Source organism: Chanodichthys erythropterus, chromosome 10 (assembly GCF_024489055.1).
Source record: "Chanodichthys erythropterus isolate Z2021 chromosome 10, ASM2448905v1, whole genome shotgun sequence".
Taxonomy (NCBI): domain Eukaryota; kingdom Metazoa; phylum Chordata; class Actinopteri; order Cypriniformes; family Xenocyprididae; genus Chanodichthys; species Chanodichthys erythropterus.
In genome coordinates this window covers 27,335,116-27,353,246 of record NC_090230.1, presented here as the reverse complement: position 1 = coordinate 27,353,246, position 18,131 = coordinate 27,335,116, and positions in this window count along the sequence as shown.

Sequence of the window (18,131 nt, the reverse complement as noted above, 5' to 3'; positions counted from 1 at the left end):
TGAAAGTAATGCCGGCAGACCCTCGTGGACGTCTGCCGGCCACACAAACATAATAAAACATAAAGTAAAGTCCAGGCCTGGTCCTCTCTCGTTCTTCACGGTCGTCGCTCCTCCTTTTATGCTCCCGGAGCTCCTCCGTGAGAGACTCAATGCCGGCGCGCCTCGCAGGTGGAGCTCGTTATCACTTACGTCACTGGCCTCGCGCCGTTCCCTCACGGCTCTCGCCCACCCTGCTCGTCACAATCCTATATAGGGTAATTCAGATATATCTATACAAGATAAACATAATATTACAACTTAAATTTGCGCATAGAGAAACTCTGAGTTATGCAAACTCAGTCTGAGAGGAGAAACAATTGAGACATTTGATAAGAAATGAACAACAAACGAGCTGAAGACAGTTACAGGAGAGACAAACACTCACAGGATCTCATGACAAGGACAAAATGTTTCTTTAAGATATTTTAACATGTTATGGGTCTGTTTATTTCTGTTGACTTACAGGAAGTTAAGGCCTACTGGAGCTCAAAGTGTCAATGTTCAGAGGATGAATTAATAAGCCAAAAAGAGCTAAGATGGTCACACCCATTAACACTGAATAAACAGGCAGTTATTTTAACTGATGGTAAAGTTTCACTTCACTTTACTACAGAGCAGCTTCACATCAGCTCATCTGTCATTTTATTGCTGAAGCAGTTTTGAAGAGTTTGTCTTTTCATATTTGTGTACTGAAACCAATGAAGATGTTTCACCCTGTTTTGCTCTGTTTGTGTTTGTGGCGTCTGGTTGGTGAGTTACAAATATGTTTTTATGGCTTTAGTTGTTTCTGTTCTGGTATCATGTGATAAATGACTGGTTAATTTAGTCAGAGAGGATCAACATTCACTGTTACAGGCGTCAGGCCAGTACAGATCGAGGCGCATTCATATTATAAGGGTGGGCAAATGAAAACTGACAGAAAAATCCAAACTTAACAGTTGACAGAGTTATTTATACATGCTGTTTATATGAGAAAATCCCACATTTAATTCTGGAAACAATTGCTATACAGAGCACCACAACATTTATGAAATCCTCTACAGACACAGAAAATTACCACAGCGGTTACATGTATATCCATAACTAATAAAAAAAAAAAAAAAAGACAGTAAAATTTACTGTCTGTAGAGCAGTGTTAATTTTGACAGCAAATTTTGATTTATTTTTAGTCATAGTCTTTTGACTAAAATGCCATTTAGTTTTAATCATATTTTAGTCATCGGAAATTGTTTTAGTTTTAGTCTAGTTTTAGTCGACTAACAGTAGATTTAGTCAACTAAAATCTAATTTAGTTAAATTGTAATGCATTAAGTAAGCATTTCTCTAACAATACACAGATCCAATACACTGATATACATCTGATATTCTCCAAACTGTTTCTGTTCACTTAAGACAACCAACTGTACTTTACTCGCCATAGCAAGTTTAGTTAAAGGTTTTAGTAATTTTTGGTGTTTATGTTTTTTATTTTTTGCTTTTAAATGTCTATATAGTTTTTTTTGTTATTGTTGTTTTGTTATTATTTTTATTTTTGTTGGTGTAATACATGAGGTTACAATTTTATATATAGGCTATTTTTTTTATTTCAGTTAACGTTTATTTCAAGTAATGAAGATTTTTTATGGTTTTAGTTAACTATAATAACCCTTATACTTGTAAAATATATTGAATAATGTGTCAAATAATGTTCTTAGTCTTTCCTTCCTATGACAGAAGATACAGTAGTTTACTGTGAATTAAATAGAAATTAAATGAAATACAGTTTATTATGTAAACAAAATGACAATGACGCGTTTTTGTAGGCAAAACCTGGAAGCGAGTTAGCATTTTAGGACTTCCGGTTCCAACGCCGTAAAGTCTATGGGTTTTTTGAATGGGTTTTTGCTAAATCGCCTGAAATAAGGTCTGTGGTTAACAAAGCCTCTAAATTCTTTCATGTTTTGATCTATGACATAAAACACACCAGTTATAACCCACTTGTGATTTTTTAAACTTTTACTGTGTCTTAAAATCGGCGGTTGCTAACAAATTGCTAAAAGGAACTACTTCCTTTGGCGGGGACTTTAGACGTCATCATTAAAAACGGGACATTTGGACTGCATTTCTCATGAAAAAGTGGATAAGTATTCATACACAGCGCAGATCATATTCAGCGAGCATGTTTTTAAATAGAGTTGTTTTCTAAATAAAGTTTGAGGAAGCTTGGTGGTGACGACGTTGATCCGCGACCATGGTGTGCTGTAGTCCGTTTATAGCCTACTGTTAGCCTTTTATATCTGACCACTTTATTTAGGCTTCAAAATCTATAAATGTTGTGTTAACTTGTAAAGATTATCTTGATAGACAAAACGTGTAAGTGTCATAACCCTTTGTTAAACACAGAGCTTATTTTCTGCGATTTTCCAAAAGTCTATGGGAAAAATGCTTAGGCTTTCAACCGAGGGAACCCGTGCGCCGCTAACTTCCGGGTTGGCCTACAAAAACACGTCATCCCTGGGACACTCTATAATGACCAGGAAAAAATAATTATAAACCATACTGAAATACACCGTGACTCTTATTCTGAAATGTCTGCAGTCTGCACAGTAGCAGGCTGCTCATGAGGGAGATAAAATATGCATTCTTACAACAGTCTAAAACATGCTACCATATAAACATTGTGTAGTAAACATTGTCATAATTCATCAACATTAGCTTATAAGCAATTGCTTGGCATAAACGTGCGCTATTCATTAATTGCGCAGCAGTCAGATGTGCTGCTGCGCGAGCCTGTAGAGTGCGCAACAGCGCCGCTTTTCCCATGGTTAGAACAGCACGTTACACTTCAAATGTGCGCATCTTCCACACAGCAGACCTCACTGGATATCTTCCCAAATCGTCCCTCTCTTTCATTTTCGTCTCGTTTTTATCCGTTGACGAAAATTAGAGTAGATTTTAGTTATAGTTTTAGTCATTCAAAACACATTTTTATTTAGTCATCGTCTCGTTTTCGTCCGTGAAAAAATTCCGTTGACGAAAATTATGACGAAAATTATTCGTCAACAAAAAATAACACTGCTGTAGAGTTGGAGGCATCGGCATTTCACTGAATGCGGTTTCCTCAAAAGATATACTAATACTTTAAGTATATACTTTAATACTTTATTACTAATATATAAGTAATACTTTAAGTTCTCACTCATCGTGTGTTGTCTTTTGTTCGGTCTGATTTTGGTTGGGATCAGATTGCTGCTAATTCTCCAAAGCTCACTGAACTCTTTCTCTGATACATTTTTTGAATGCAATCAGCTGCACAATTTACAAACTTAAGGGCTGCAAGTAAATCAGTGTTTTCTGCTTGAAGTATTTTGTTTGCCGGGTCAAGAAGTTTTGGTACCCGGGATGACGTGACCATTCGGCAGCGATGCATGCATAGCCTTTAGCTCTGATTACTTTGTCAGAAATTATATATTTTTAAAAAATTTATTTTAACTGGTCAAAAATAGCACATCTATGACACAAATTGACACATTGGTGTGTTAAATATTTTAACACATTGCCTGTGTTAAGAAGAATAACACATTGTAACACATTTCACGCACAGTTTTAATCACAAACTACATGTAGAAATTGTGTGTGTAAGAAATTTTTCGGCCCAGTCTTTCCTGTAAGAGTTTTTGTACGCCTTTATGTTTTCCCGACATAACTGCTGCTCCATCACACACCTGGCTAATGAATTCTGCTAGTGTTGAGGCCGGCCTTTGTGAGCTCTGAAATTATCATTTCGGTTCTAGTTGCAGCATCTCCATGAGCTGCGGTGGAGACAGATACAAGATGTTATTTAACCTCAAAGTAGTCATCAGCATATCAAACCACAATGCTGAATTTATTAATGTATCCACACAGCAGAATCCCCAGAGTTAAATTTGATCTCTCTCTAAATTTAATGAGCTAAAGTTAATGAGATAATTAAATGATTAATTAAGTGTTGATTGAGCATTAGTGATGAACACCTGCTGTTAACAAGCAGAATCACTGAATAAAGAGAACAGCCACAGCCTTAGATGAACTGAAGATAAAAGACATTAAATCTCTGAAGATCTTATTAAACAACTCCACAAACAGCATTACCAGCTTCACTTATTACTTACCAGACTGACTTTATTTCTGTCATACGTCTACAGCAGTTCTTATTGAGAATTAACAGAGGTTTAGGTGTTTAGTTCGAGTTCACCGTCATGGAGATGAGTGTTTGCTTTAGTTGAGCTCTTGACCCTTGACTTTTGTTGAGTTGCTTCTTCATCAGCAATTTAACAAATCAACGTGTCTGTTTTAATAACAGATAATGACTGCATTAAAGTTGTTTAATTAACAAACTTTTCTGTTGTTTTGCTTACTTTTGAATTGAAATGTTTTATGAAAAGAAAGTGATCAACTCAAATGATGTAATAAAAATCATTTGTAACACTGAAGTGATTTATGTAAGACTGTCCAAAACTATTAAAAAGTTAAGCACAACACTTAGACATGAGCACTCATCATACAAACCTCAACAATGGTGACAAAAAACAAAACAAACAATGATTCAGCTGTATAATTTATGCATGCTGGGAGCCATGAATGCGTTTTGTATGCTGGCATGAAGCACGTCACCATTGTTGTGTTTCATATGCCGAATGTTGATGTCTGTGAGTGTATAAATGACACAAAACATGTTTTAAACAAAGTTAACAATGACAGTGTTATACAGTATATTTATACGATACCAGACATCAACATTGAGCATCTGAAACGCAACAGCGGCATTACAATGTATTATTTTCACATCAGTTGAGTTTTATACTTATCAATAATATTTCAAATCCCTCAAGGAGCAATTACAGAAAAAGCAGCTATTTAAACCACTTTAATGCAGTCATTTCATTTAATTTTACTGTATAGAGTAGCAAAACTGTTAAAATCTACAAAGTTGGAGGGTGTGTTACTGTAAATAAATTTTCGGTAACACTTTACAATACGGTTCATTTGTTAAATATTAGTTAATGGATTAACTAACATGAACTAACAATGAGCAATACATTTGTTACTGTATTTACTAATCTTCGTTAGTGTTAGTTAACGAGAATACAGTTGTTCATTCTTTGTTCATGTTAGTTCACACTGCATTAACTAATGTTAACAAGCTTATTAACATTAATTAACAAATTAACATTAACAAAGATTAATAAATGCTGTATAAGTGCAGTTCATTATTAGTTCATGTTAACTAATGTAGTTAACTAATGAACCGTGTTGTAAAGTGTTACCAAATTTTCAAACAAATTATTGCTAAAAAAAATCATGGCCACCATAGAATCCTCAACAAACAAATAAGAGAAGTCAAACTTTGATTAATATGGACATATATTAAAAGAAATATATAAAAGTGTGTTTATAAATGATACAGATTTTAATAGCAGATGCTTAATGAAAAGGTTAGGAATCATAGTTGTTTTAAGTGCATTTTGGGAGGAGTGTGGCTCGGGAGCTTCCAACATAAATTTTGCAAGGCCTCCAAATGTCTAGAACTGGTAGTTTCACATGACTTTACTACAGAGCAGCTTCACATCAGTGCATCTGATATTTTATTACTGAAGCAGTTTTTAAGAGTTTGTCATATTTGTGGACTGAAACCGTTGAAGATGTTTCACATTGTTTTGCTCTGTTTGTGTTTGTGGCGTCTGGTTGGTGAGTTTGAAATGTGTTTTAATTACTTCAGTTGTTTCTGTTCTAATACCATGTGATAAATGTCTGGTCAATTTAATCTGAGAGGATCAACATTAACTGTTATTCTCATATAGAAATAATTAAACTTTGATTTTACTGTCAGATCAAGTTTGAATTCAGGTCTAAACTCAGTTATTAGGGATAGATTCAATATAGCAAAATAATTATGAAGCTCAAATACCCGACATTTTTAGTGTGACATTAAACATTAAAGTAAAAGTATCTTTTTATTTAGTTATTTTCCATTATATAAATCTATTTCTCTTTTCATTCATTATCTTTTGTTGTTGTACTGCTGCAGAATATTATTCACGTCACATTTAAATGATTAAAAGTACTTTAATGAAGGCTTCATTAAACCAACATAAAGTGATTTTAATGCTTTAATCTGTGAAAAACTCTGTTCTTCAGGAGGGTTTGGTGTTTATGAAGAGAAGACAGTGTTTGTGACGGAGGGAGATTCATTCACTCTGAACTCTCGTCTTACTGAAATGAAGGATGATGATGTGATTCAATGGTGGACTGGATATAATGAAAACACTTTAATAGCTGAAATCAATAAACGGGTCAACAGATTCACTGTATATGATGATGTTCTTGATGGGAAATTCAAAGACAGACTGAAGCTGGACAAACGTACTGCATCTCTGACCATCAAAAACATCACAAATGAACAGATAGCATATTATACAGTACAGATCAACGGTGAAAGAAAGAGGTCAAATCTTGGTATCTATGGTGAGGTTAACAAAATGTGCTTCACATGTTTTTTAATGACAAAATGTAAATTAATTCATACATCATTTTGTTTCTTTTTGTTGTTTTATTATATTACAAACTGACTTTTTAAATTATTTTATTTAGTAAAACATAAAGTGCTAAAAATTTCAAATTTTGTCTCACCCTGAATCAGAATGTTATCAGGAGTGATTTGATCAGTATCTTCTGTCACTGACTCCACTAGTTCTGTCTGATTGGTTTTGCTGTTCAGCTGGAGTGTCGTTTGCTTTCTCACTAAAGAATTTCTTAACAAATGTTTTATAGTTTCTGATAAACTTGTATGTCATAATTATAAAGTTATTTCTCCTTAACTTTGGTAACAGGGTTGATGAATGCAGTCAACACTACAATGGGTTGAGATTATTTTCCCATCATACTCTAGAAAAGATTTGAGATGATGTTACTTCCTCAGTGGCACCATTTTAATAAACACAATTTTTTTAAAAGGAGGAAAAATTGTGTCGTAACAATGTTGAGTGAAAAATTTACAAGTACAACGGCTAAAAATAGTTAATTAAAATGAGTAAAATGAGTAAAATTGAGGTACTGTCAGAACATTAGCAATGCGTCCCATTCTGTCTTCTGTCAGTCTTTGTGCTGCCGCATCCCACGTTTTTTTATGGAATTATCAGTGTGCCGTCAGTGTGGAAAGAATTTCAAACACAAACAGTCTTGAGGTTCACATGATGATCCACACTGGAGAGAGACCGTTCACATGTGATCAGCGTGGGAAGAGTTTCACACAACAATGGCACCTTAAAGTCAGTTATGCTTGTTTCGTAAGTTGAATATGGAAGGCGTAGTGCAAGTTTTTTGAACTGCGAGAGGCTTCGTAAGTTGAGTTTGATGCCTTTTGGTCTGAGGCTGTTTAGTTCGATGCCCAATTGTACGAGACCTGACACCTGATGTTGTTTTTCCCGAGACCTGAAGCCTCTCAGTCTGAGGCACGATGCCGTTTTGTCTGACGACTGAAGCCTTTTAGTCTGAGGCATGACGACTGAGGTATGAAGAAGTCCTAATATGAACACCGTAATTATGACTAAATATCGAACCTTTATCACATGACACAAGACTCAGTGTAAATGCTGGTCATATGACGATGACTATAATTAAATGTATAATGCAATATTGTTGACAAATAAAAACAAGACTAAAGGCTAAAATGTCTTTTCATTTTCGTTGTCCAAAACGAGACATTATTTCTAAACATTTGTTTGGCTTCAGGCATTATGGTGCTCAGTTGGGCAGTTTGACTCTTGATGTTTTAATGCTAGTTTTTTTTCTGGTTGCTTTAACTGTTTGTTATGGCAAGAGCAGCAAGAGAAAATGTGACAAGATGATGAATCTCATTTAGTCATATGCGTTATTAAGTTCACATCATTGGTTATGGTAATGTTTCTACAGCATGAGATTCAACAGTGTTTTGATAGGAAAATCTGTATTATTTTAAAAACAAGCTAAACATCTTAACTACTCCTTCACTTAGACACACTCAAACATCAAGAATAAGAATCAGTTTCATTCATTCATCTTCTCTACACAGTCATACAGAAAAAGTCTGATGCCACATTCTCACCAAACGTGACACAATAATACCATCGAAGACTAAGATCTCTTCAATATAAATCTGTCCTAACCAGCCACAACGAGCGACAGCACAAAAAATATCATCTAAATTTGTCACAGTGAATAAAGTTCATCTTCTAGACCAGCAACCATCAACTGTGAGATTCATCAACTCAATGATAGACACTATTTAAAAGTTTTATTCCTTAATTATACCTAATGATATATAACTGACATTATAATGCATTATTATGAGTCATTTTATGTATCACTTGTAGTTTGTTTACATTTTTATGAAGGAAAGTAGAAGGTTTTTACAGGTTCAAGCTGTTCTTTATCAGGAAGCTGAAGAAGAAGCTGATTTATTTTTAACTTGATCTTCATTTTTTTTTTTAAATCAACTAGTTATTCTTCCACTTATAGTGTAGGCTATTTAGAAAACACAGATGTAAGATATACTGTATGTAGGTTTGCAAATGGCCTTCACTTTTATTCTTTTGAGATGCTTTATCTTGTTAGTCAATAAAGAGAGAAATGTTTCTTTTACTTTTTGTTTTTGCTTCACAAAAAATTAAACTATTATCTGCTGATTCTTCTTGCATCAAGAATAACTAGTTTCACAATTTGTTGCATCTAAAAGCCACAAAATGCCCCAATTTTTCTTGTTTTATAGCACTTGTATTTGGCGCGTTTTTGATAATCCACAGTTGATTTCGCCACGCGGCGATGACGTCATCACTAGCGCGCTCCCTTCAGTCAGCGTCGAGTCTTCTGAGGTAAACAATTCACATTATGTCGCCTAATTGTAAAATAGTCTTGCAAAGACAACCTAACTGAGTAAGTGCAAAAAGATAACTCAAAGCTGAGTGAATGCATTTTTAGAATTTTTCGTCTTTGCATTGTGTATATTAAACCTTTGACAAAAATAAAATCGCGACATTCAAATCTGCGATCACGCTACCGCTGATCTACAAAGAGCTGTCATGTTTAGATATAATCTGCTTCACAAATAATCTTTTTAAACACACAGTATCATTCATTCTGTTACAAATATTTCAATTATCACAGAAGTATACCAAAGTTTATTATCCAGATATAAACACTGATGTCTGCGTTACTGATCAAAATAGAATAAATCACATTTTGAAGGTAACTGTGCTTCAAATAACGACTGTATCGTTTGTATCGTGTTACACCACTAGGTTAAAATGATTCAGTGATTCATTTTTTTTTTTTTTTTTTTTTTTCAGAAAAAAGTGCAGTTTTTATGAATCCAGCTTACAAAAATATTCTGTTTCACCTGTCTGAATCTTACATGTGTGTTTAAGCATCTTATTTGTGTTGAATTTGTGGTAACACTTTACAATATGGTTTCATTTGTTAACATTAGTTAACGTATTAACTAACATGAACTAACCATAAGCAATACATTTGTTTACCTTAGTTAATAAAAATACAGCTGTTCATAGTTTGTTCGTTTTACTTCACAGTGCATTAACTAATGTTAACTAATACAACTCTTGAGAATGTTAGAAAAAATAAAAGATGTTACCTTTGTTAAGGTCCATCTGGTGCAATTATTTTTAGGTCATTTAACTCATCTCATGCTACCTCATACCTCTGTGGACTTTATACCAAGGTATTATCGTATCGTATCGTGAGATTTTGATATTGCTACATCCCTTTTTCTACAGTATATTACTGTTTTAATGGAAAATATGTTACTGTTTTTTTACAGCAAGATTTTACAGTGTGTGATTATAATTTATTATGTAGTTTATAGAGGAATATCAAGATCACAATCTTTTAATGATTAATCATGCATACATAAAGGTCTATATAGCCTATGTATTTTTTGTAGGTTATGTCAAATTTGTACTAGACCTCAAAAGTAACCAAAGCGATTAACAATTTCCACTTTACCCTACCAACGTTTAATTTGCTGATTAACATCAAGACTTCCAAAGATAAAAAATTATAGGTTAAGCTAAGCCTATCATTTCCCCTTTTTCTTTTTCTGTTCTGCACCCCAGAATGCTTCCTCTATCAATTTTGTTCATAGACTTAATGTTGGAGGGTGAGTGGTTGATATCTACATGACATTTTTTTCTAACTCAGTTAAAATGCTAAATAAAAGTTTATTAAAGGAGATTTTCAAATAATGATTTGACTCAAGGGCGCCCACCTCTCATGCGGCGTCCCTATGCACTGCATATATGCTGCATAGCCTGTTTTTGCTCCCCGATTATAACAGCAGCAGTAAATAATAATAACAGCAGCAGTAAATATTTAAATAAACAATTAGATAGAGCGCCATTATTTAACAGTGCATTACCGTGCATTAGCAGAAATAACAGCCATAAATATGCCATACAATACTGCCTGGAAAGTTTATTCACAAGCAAAAACCCTATATGCTGATTAACATATTAATATCTTAATAATCATAATGCAATACACACACTCTCTGTATTAAATGTGCGCGTTATAGATGGCTGGATACGCTCCGGACTCGCGCACTTATGAGATGACGCAGTTATGATAAATGGACCGGTAACAGATTAAAACTTGAATTCTCACACTAAAGACAAGAAACAAGATGTTACAAATCATATAAGCATAAGATATAAACAACGCACTTACTTCTTTCGAACGCACACACAATGAAAGCAACTTTATAGCGAGCAGTCGACAGCTGTAAGAACTAAAATGTCGTCCTTCTTATGGGCGGGCCAAACTAGTCTGTCAATCAAATCAAATCATCAAATCAGTAAATAGTATGGAAAATACTGGGCCTTTTCAACAGCCGCCCCAATTTACGTAGTAAATTCAATACAGAAAAGGCTTAAGAGTCTTTGTCATCATTTGGTAATACTGGCAAACGGATTAGCTTACCTACGGGTCTAACATATTTACGATCACCCACTTGCACATCTGCAGGGTTGTCTTCAGACTTAACGTACCGCCATGCCTGAGGAGAAGTCAGCTCCTGAATCTCAGCAACTCTCGTGCCCACAAACACTTTATATCTGCAAGATTCTGACTGAATCCATGTCAGCACTGTTTTAGAGTCACTCCATAAGGTCAGCTGCTGAATGGCCAGGGTGAGTTCTCTTTCTAGAAGCCTTGCCAACTGAGTGCTGCACATAGTTCTAATCTCGGTATAGACAACTGGCGTTTAGGTGCCACTCTAGATCTTGCTGCAATGAATGCAACCTCCACATGGCCTTCCACATTTTGTGTTCTGAGATATGCAACTGACCCGTATGCATGATCCGAAGCATCACAAAATATATGAATGTCTCTTATGCAAGCCTTAGAATCCAGTTGGGGGCTGCTATAAAATCGTGGGATGGCAATTCTCTCAATGTCCTGCAGCTCCTCCTCCCACGTGCACCAGGCTTGATGAAGGTCACTTGGCAGCTTGGGGTTGTCCCAGTCGCGTTTTTTTGTCCCACAATTGTTGTACCAGGACTTTGGCTCTTGTTGTGTATGGGATCATGTAACCCAAAGGGTCATACTGACTGGCTAGAACGTGATAGATATATCTTATTGTGGGCACTTGTGGTTCTAGCTGCCGTGCTTTGTTGCCAAGAGTGTCTGTTTGGCAAAGCCAACGTAGACCCAGGGTAGATTCTGAGACATTCCACTGCTTTTCTGAGAGCCACAGCTCATTCTTCTCCGATCTGGCTTCTACTGGAAGGTGGGCAACAACAGAAGGAATGTTACTAGCCCACTGTCTAAGTTCAAACCCACCTGAAGAGAGAAGAGCTTGTAGTTTATTCACCAGTTCAGTGGCTTTGTCTGTGGAAGGTACACTTTGAAGGAAATTGTCAACATAGAAATGTCTTTCTACGGACAAGCGTACATCTTCATCTGGTTGGGTGTGGTCACGGACATGCTTCAGTACAGCAAAGGTTGCACAGCATGGGCTGCAAGTAGTTCCAAAGGGTAACATTTGCCACTCATACACATTTACAGGGTTCTCACGCTGCATGTTTCTCCACAGAAATCTGAGCAGTGGCTTATCCTCTGGCAGTAGACGAATCTGATGAAACATGCCTTTGATGTCGCTTGTGATAGCCACCGTATGCTCTCTGAAGCGGAGTAGTACGCCTAGCAATGTGGAAGTGAGAGTGGGCCCTGGTAAGATATACTCATTGAGATTATGGCCCGCAAACTGGAAGGAGCAATTGTACACTACTCTGTTTTTATCATTATGGTGTACCATATGGTGAGGTATGTACCAAGATTCAGGGGTCTGGTCTACAGCCTCAGGAGCCAGTTTAACTGCATAACCAGATTGCTCCAGCCTTTCAATTTCTTGGTTGTATGCTTTGACCAACTCTAGATCTTTACTAAGATGCTTTTCCAAACCTCTGAGGTGGGGGAGGACTGCCTCCTTCGGTGCTGTCAGCTTGGGCATCTCTTTTTTGCGTAAGAGGGGTTTAGCATACCTAAGCACTCCATCTACATTCACCCTTACCGTCTTGGCCTCAAGCATATCTGTGGCCTCTTGATCACATCATGAGCATGTCACCACTTTCTCATTACGGTAAGGTAAAGTATCTAACTGCCAGAGTCTTTCAACATGTTGCAGGAGCTCTGATGCTGGGGAGGCAACGGATGTGAAAAGACACTGCTGTGCTGGTAACTGGTGCTGAACTACATTTGCAGGCCCTTGCAGTGTCCAGCCTAACCTAGTTTTAACACCAGCTGGCCCACCTGGTGGTCCGAAATGCACTGGCTCTATAGGGGCAATCAAATGGTGGTGATCAGAGCCTATGAGTAACAGTGGTTGCACTTGAGAAATGCCTTGAAGAGGCAGACCTTTGAGATGCTTGAATTTCTCCTGAGCTGGCACTGGATGTGAATGTTTGGCTAAGCCTAAATGTTCTGCAGTGAATGCACCCCTTATCTTGAATCTCTTATTGGGCTGAAAGGCAGGGGAAAGTGTAAAGGACACTTTGGTGCCTGAAATAACTTGAGTGTCATGTCTGACCGTTCTCAAGGAGAGATTCTCTGGTTGGCCATTGAGTTGGAGTTGCTGTGCTGCATCATGAAGTAAGATGGTACGCTCCGAACCATCATCCAAAATGGCATAAGTCATCAAAGTATGTTTTTCAAGATGTAATAGCACCTTACTGAGTTTCAGGAGATTTTGGCTACCCCCTACTGGACGATCCAGATATAGCGTTTGACTTTCTTTTTGAACTTCAGTGTTCTTTGTCACTGTGGACCAGCTATTTATGTCATGCAGGGCTGTTAGGTGCTTTCCTGTGCAAACCTTACATGTGACTTTCGGCACTGGGCTGCCTGATGTTTCCGTCCACACCTCCAGCATCTCTTGTTCAACTTAATCCAGTTAGTTTTCAACTCATTTGTTAACTGTGCAAAATTACTACACTGGTTGAGGAAGTGCTGTTTATTGTCACAGTAGTGACAGTACACAGACCTGCCAGGCATTTCTGTCTCTGAGTTAATGGCAGCTGTAATGCTTGTGGACTGCTCTGCACTGTGCAAAATGGCAGCTGCCTGTAGAGGGTGTCTGCGTGGTCGCTGGGCCTCTTTCTGCAAAGCACCATGTCCCTTCATCTCACCTATACAAACTCTACTATCTGTGGGCTGAACCTGCAGTTCAAACTCAAGCCAGTGTGAGAAATCAAGCAGGTTTGGTATGGGGTTTCTGAGAGGGTGAACATACCTTTTGAAATTGGCTCGAAGATCGTGAGGCAGTTTAGACATGAGTCTGGCTACATGTGAACCACACTGTAACTCAATGCTTCCTTTGTCACCCAACTGATCAAGCATCCCCACCAATGCTCTGACTCTGAGGGCAAACCTCCTGAATGCCTGGGTATCTCCGCTACGAATGTTAGGGCCATCCATCAGTTCCACAATTCTCCCCAATGCCATCTGGTGGGGCTGTCCATAGTGCTCAGACAGTGATTGCATGGTGTGTGTATAGGGATAACGGGAGTTACTATAGGAGTCTGCGATTAGAAGGGCTTCCTCAAATTTCAGATGATCTAACAAAATCTGGTATTTGAACTGTTCCGTGGCATCATGTGGCAGTAAATTCTCGTGCGATATCTTTAGCCTTGCAAACTGCCTTGGGTCCTCTGCTGTAAAGTCAGGAATGGAGGGTGTAGGACCTCTATAGATGCTCTCTCTAGTAGGAGGTATGCGGCTATCAGCAATAAAGTCTCTGGGTGGATGATAAAGCCTTGTGGTGTAGTCTGGCTGTTCTCTAAAACTAAGAACAGGTGAGGGGGCACGATAAGGCAGCCATTGCTGATGTGGGGCATAGTTTGTGTAGCATTCTGGGCTGCGTGCTGGATAAGACTGGGTCAAACGTTTTGACTGAGGATGGCTAGGGGAACTTGAGTGATACGGGACAGGCTTGCCCTCTGGTGGTGACTTGAGACTCATTCTGCACAGGTCATCTGAAATGGCAGAGGCACTAACCTGTTCATCATCCACAGACTTAGGGGATTCATAGCGTGCTTCTGTATTATCAGTCTCTTTAGCAGCCTGTCTACTGCAATCTGCAATGGACTTGTGGGATCGTGGACCTGGCATGGGTCTAAGTTTAGTCTGGGTTACAGAGGCCTCACGTGGTGATTTGGTACGGGGCAGAGGGACGGGAATCTGTGATGAGGCTGTTTCATCCATTTCTATCTTATGTCTCATATCTCTAATGGTTTGATGCAGTTGCTGATTCTCTTCTCTGAACTGCTGAATCACTGCTTGAGCATCTTTGTCTGCATATGGTTCTCCAGTAATTTCCTCCTCCTGCTCCAACTCCTGCCATTGGGTGAGGGGTGTCATCTCGGCAGCTCCCTCTGACTGATAAAGCGCACCTTGCATTTCTGATTCTCTGTGGTGCGCGAGTTGCAGTCTGGAAACAGGTGGGTATGTGTGCTGGAAGCCTCTGTATTCTACCTCGTAATCCACCAAGTGACGGGGGGGCCTTGGCACCCGTCTGCGGACATCAGGATCAGACTCTGTCATTTCACTGGCTCTGGACATCTTATTCCATGGCAATCACAGACATCCGGCTCGAAGGACCATGTTGAATAGATATAAAGGACTGTACTGGCGTTGTTATTTTAATTTGTGATCACCAGGGGGCGTCGGTAAGAATGCACAAAAACTAAAAAACTAAGAACTAAAATGTCGTCCTTCTTATGGGCGGGCCCAACTAGTCTGTCAATCATATCAACATCAAATCAGTAAATAGTATGGAAAATACTGGGCCTTTTCAACAGACAGTAACTGTGTAGTTGCTGATGCTAAGTATTTTAGCACATGCATGTGTGTTATTGTGTGGATAATGACGAACTGCAAAGATTTGAGTTTGTCATGTTTTTGATTATTTTACTATCACACATTTAGTGTTTGCAGTTTAGTTTTATATTTAAAATATTCCTTTTCAGTGGACTCAAATGAATTAATTTCACAGCGCTAACCATATAAATATTGGTTTATATGGTGAAGCAATTGGTTTTCCAGATGAAATGAGTTCATTTCCATTGTATTATTATGGTAACATACTGTAAAAAAGGAGAGCTGTAAATAAACAGCAAATTACTGGCAACCCTGCTGCCAGTAAATTACTGTTATTTCACAGCACATTTTTTTTTTACAGCAAATGATGACAAAAGCATAGTAGTAACAGAACAAAGGAAAAACAGGAACCAATAAATACTAACTAAGTCCATGAAAGTGAAACTAATACGACACAGACAAAGTGTGACAAGATCTTCCCAGCTAACAAGGAGTGTTCTCATGACTTTAGCTAATGTTCTGTCAAAGTTATGAACAAACAATCTTCCAGTAACGTTAATTGAACATTTGTTTAATATTATCTGGTCATTAATAATGGGTTAGATAATGGGTCTCAAAGGGTTAGCACAAAAACTTTATTCATACATTGTTTGTAGGTTTTTTAAATGTTCTCATAATGTTGGCAGAAAACATCCTTTGGTAACACTTTACAATAAGGTTCATTTGTTAACATTAGTTAATGTATTAACTAACATGAACTAACTAGGAGCAATACATTTGTCTGTGTGTGCCTAAAAGAAAGATTTATTTTATCTGAACAACTTTGAACAACTGATCAAATAATGATTATGTGAAAACATAACCAATACCACCTGATCATCTTTTCTCTTTGCTTATCTGGCTGTTATGACTCAGTTACAGCAACCCAAGCAAAATCTAATATTAAATTGTGATTTTAACAGCAGGTACTCATCACTAATGTTCAATAGTCACACGATTAATGAATTATCTTGATTGAATGGTCTTCTTTTGGTCTTTTGAAGATCTGGTCTCGACCACACCTCTGGACTTGAATGGTCTTGGTTTTGGAGGTCTGGTCTTCACCTCTGAAATGAACACACAGATGTGTAAATGTGTAATATTAACACATTACAGCTGTTCTTGGCTGCACAGATTGTGTTTATGCTGTGAACAAATACACTTTTTGTTCTTGTCATGAGATCCTGTGAGTGTTTGTCTCTGCTCTCTCCTGTAAACTGTCTTCAGCTCGTTTGGTGTTCATTTCTTATCAAATGTCTTTCAAATGACCTGCTATAACTGTGTGTATGAAAGTGTCCTCTGATATCGTCATAAGAAAGTTGTAGTTTGTGTTCTTATTTCTCTTTCTTTCAGTGCCGGTTCACAGCAGGTGTTTGAATGACACTGGGGATTGTGCTGTGTATAAATAGACGAAATATGAACGTTAGCTATCAACCCTTAACATAACATTAATATATGATCCTTTTGCAGAAAAGTACCATTTTTAAATTGAACTTGATATAAAAAAAGTGGTGAAGAAAGAGAAAAAACAAGCATGTAAACAACACTTTATCTCAAAGTTGAGATAATTCAGCCTGAAGGAAAGATCTAATTTTTTCTCCATGAAGACATGACCAGCTACAAAGTAGGCAACTTTTTTTGTATTCTTGAACTTCATTCTACTTTTTTTCAGTCAGCCTTGCAAAGATCATCTCTGAAACACAGAGTTTTTAGCTGCTGCCCACATGGCTGCTCTGTGTAGACGTGAAGAGAACTGGCAAACGGGCAAAACTAATTAAAAACTAAATCCGGAAGACAATCAGCCTGTTCTGGCAGTAATTTCTGACAAATGCGAACCACTTCTTTCTTTACATTTTTCTCATCTACATTTTCTGTTCAGCTTTTCTCTTATCCCTGCAATGTGTGAAGTGTTCACTGCAACCACTGACTCCAGCTTATCAGAACATACGGACATCCCCTCTGCCTTTCTTTGAGAGAGGCTTCAAAGTAGTAGCAGGGAGCGAGAGGAAATCCTCCACTGACATCACAGAAAATCCATTTTCTCTTCAGGCCCATAGTAATCGTGTCAGCTGTCGAGGCAGGCAGAAGCAGAGCTGGCTGACGCCTCCATGTCAGCAGCCATTTCTTTCTTCTTTGTTGCAGAATTCTTCCTTTTCTTATCAGTTGACCTGCTTCTCAAAAGTGAACAAACCATAGCACACATGTAACACTTAGCATACCCTGCAAACAAGTCTGCACTGGCCCTTTACGGGCTGCCAGCGCAGGACCCCTGAGAATTTGCTCATTGGCAAAACGTTGGCCCCTTATAGTACTGGCCCTGCACACGTAGCCTCCAGGAAGCCTTAGAGTTGTTTTATTGAAAATAATAAAGTTTGAAGTCTCCGTTATGGAGGTAAGAGCTTGCTTTAGTTGGGCTCTTGGCCTATGACTTCTTAACTTGATTGTTTTTTAGGCTGCTGTAACTGTGTGTTACTGAAGCACATTTGTTATAACAAAAGTTGTGGGAGGAAAAACTGATCTGCTTAACTCATACAGAACTACAGATAAAACATTTACACCATCATATTATGGAGGCCTTCAAAGAATGCCTAAAGTGTTAATATATTTAAGTATTTATATTTACCATCTGGTATACCAGCAGAAACTATCCTCCAGACATTTTAAAGATGCAG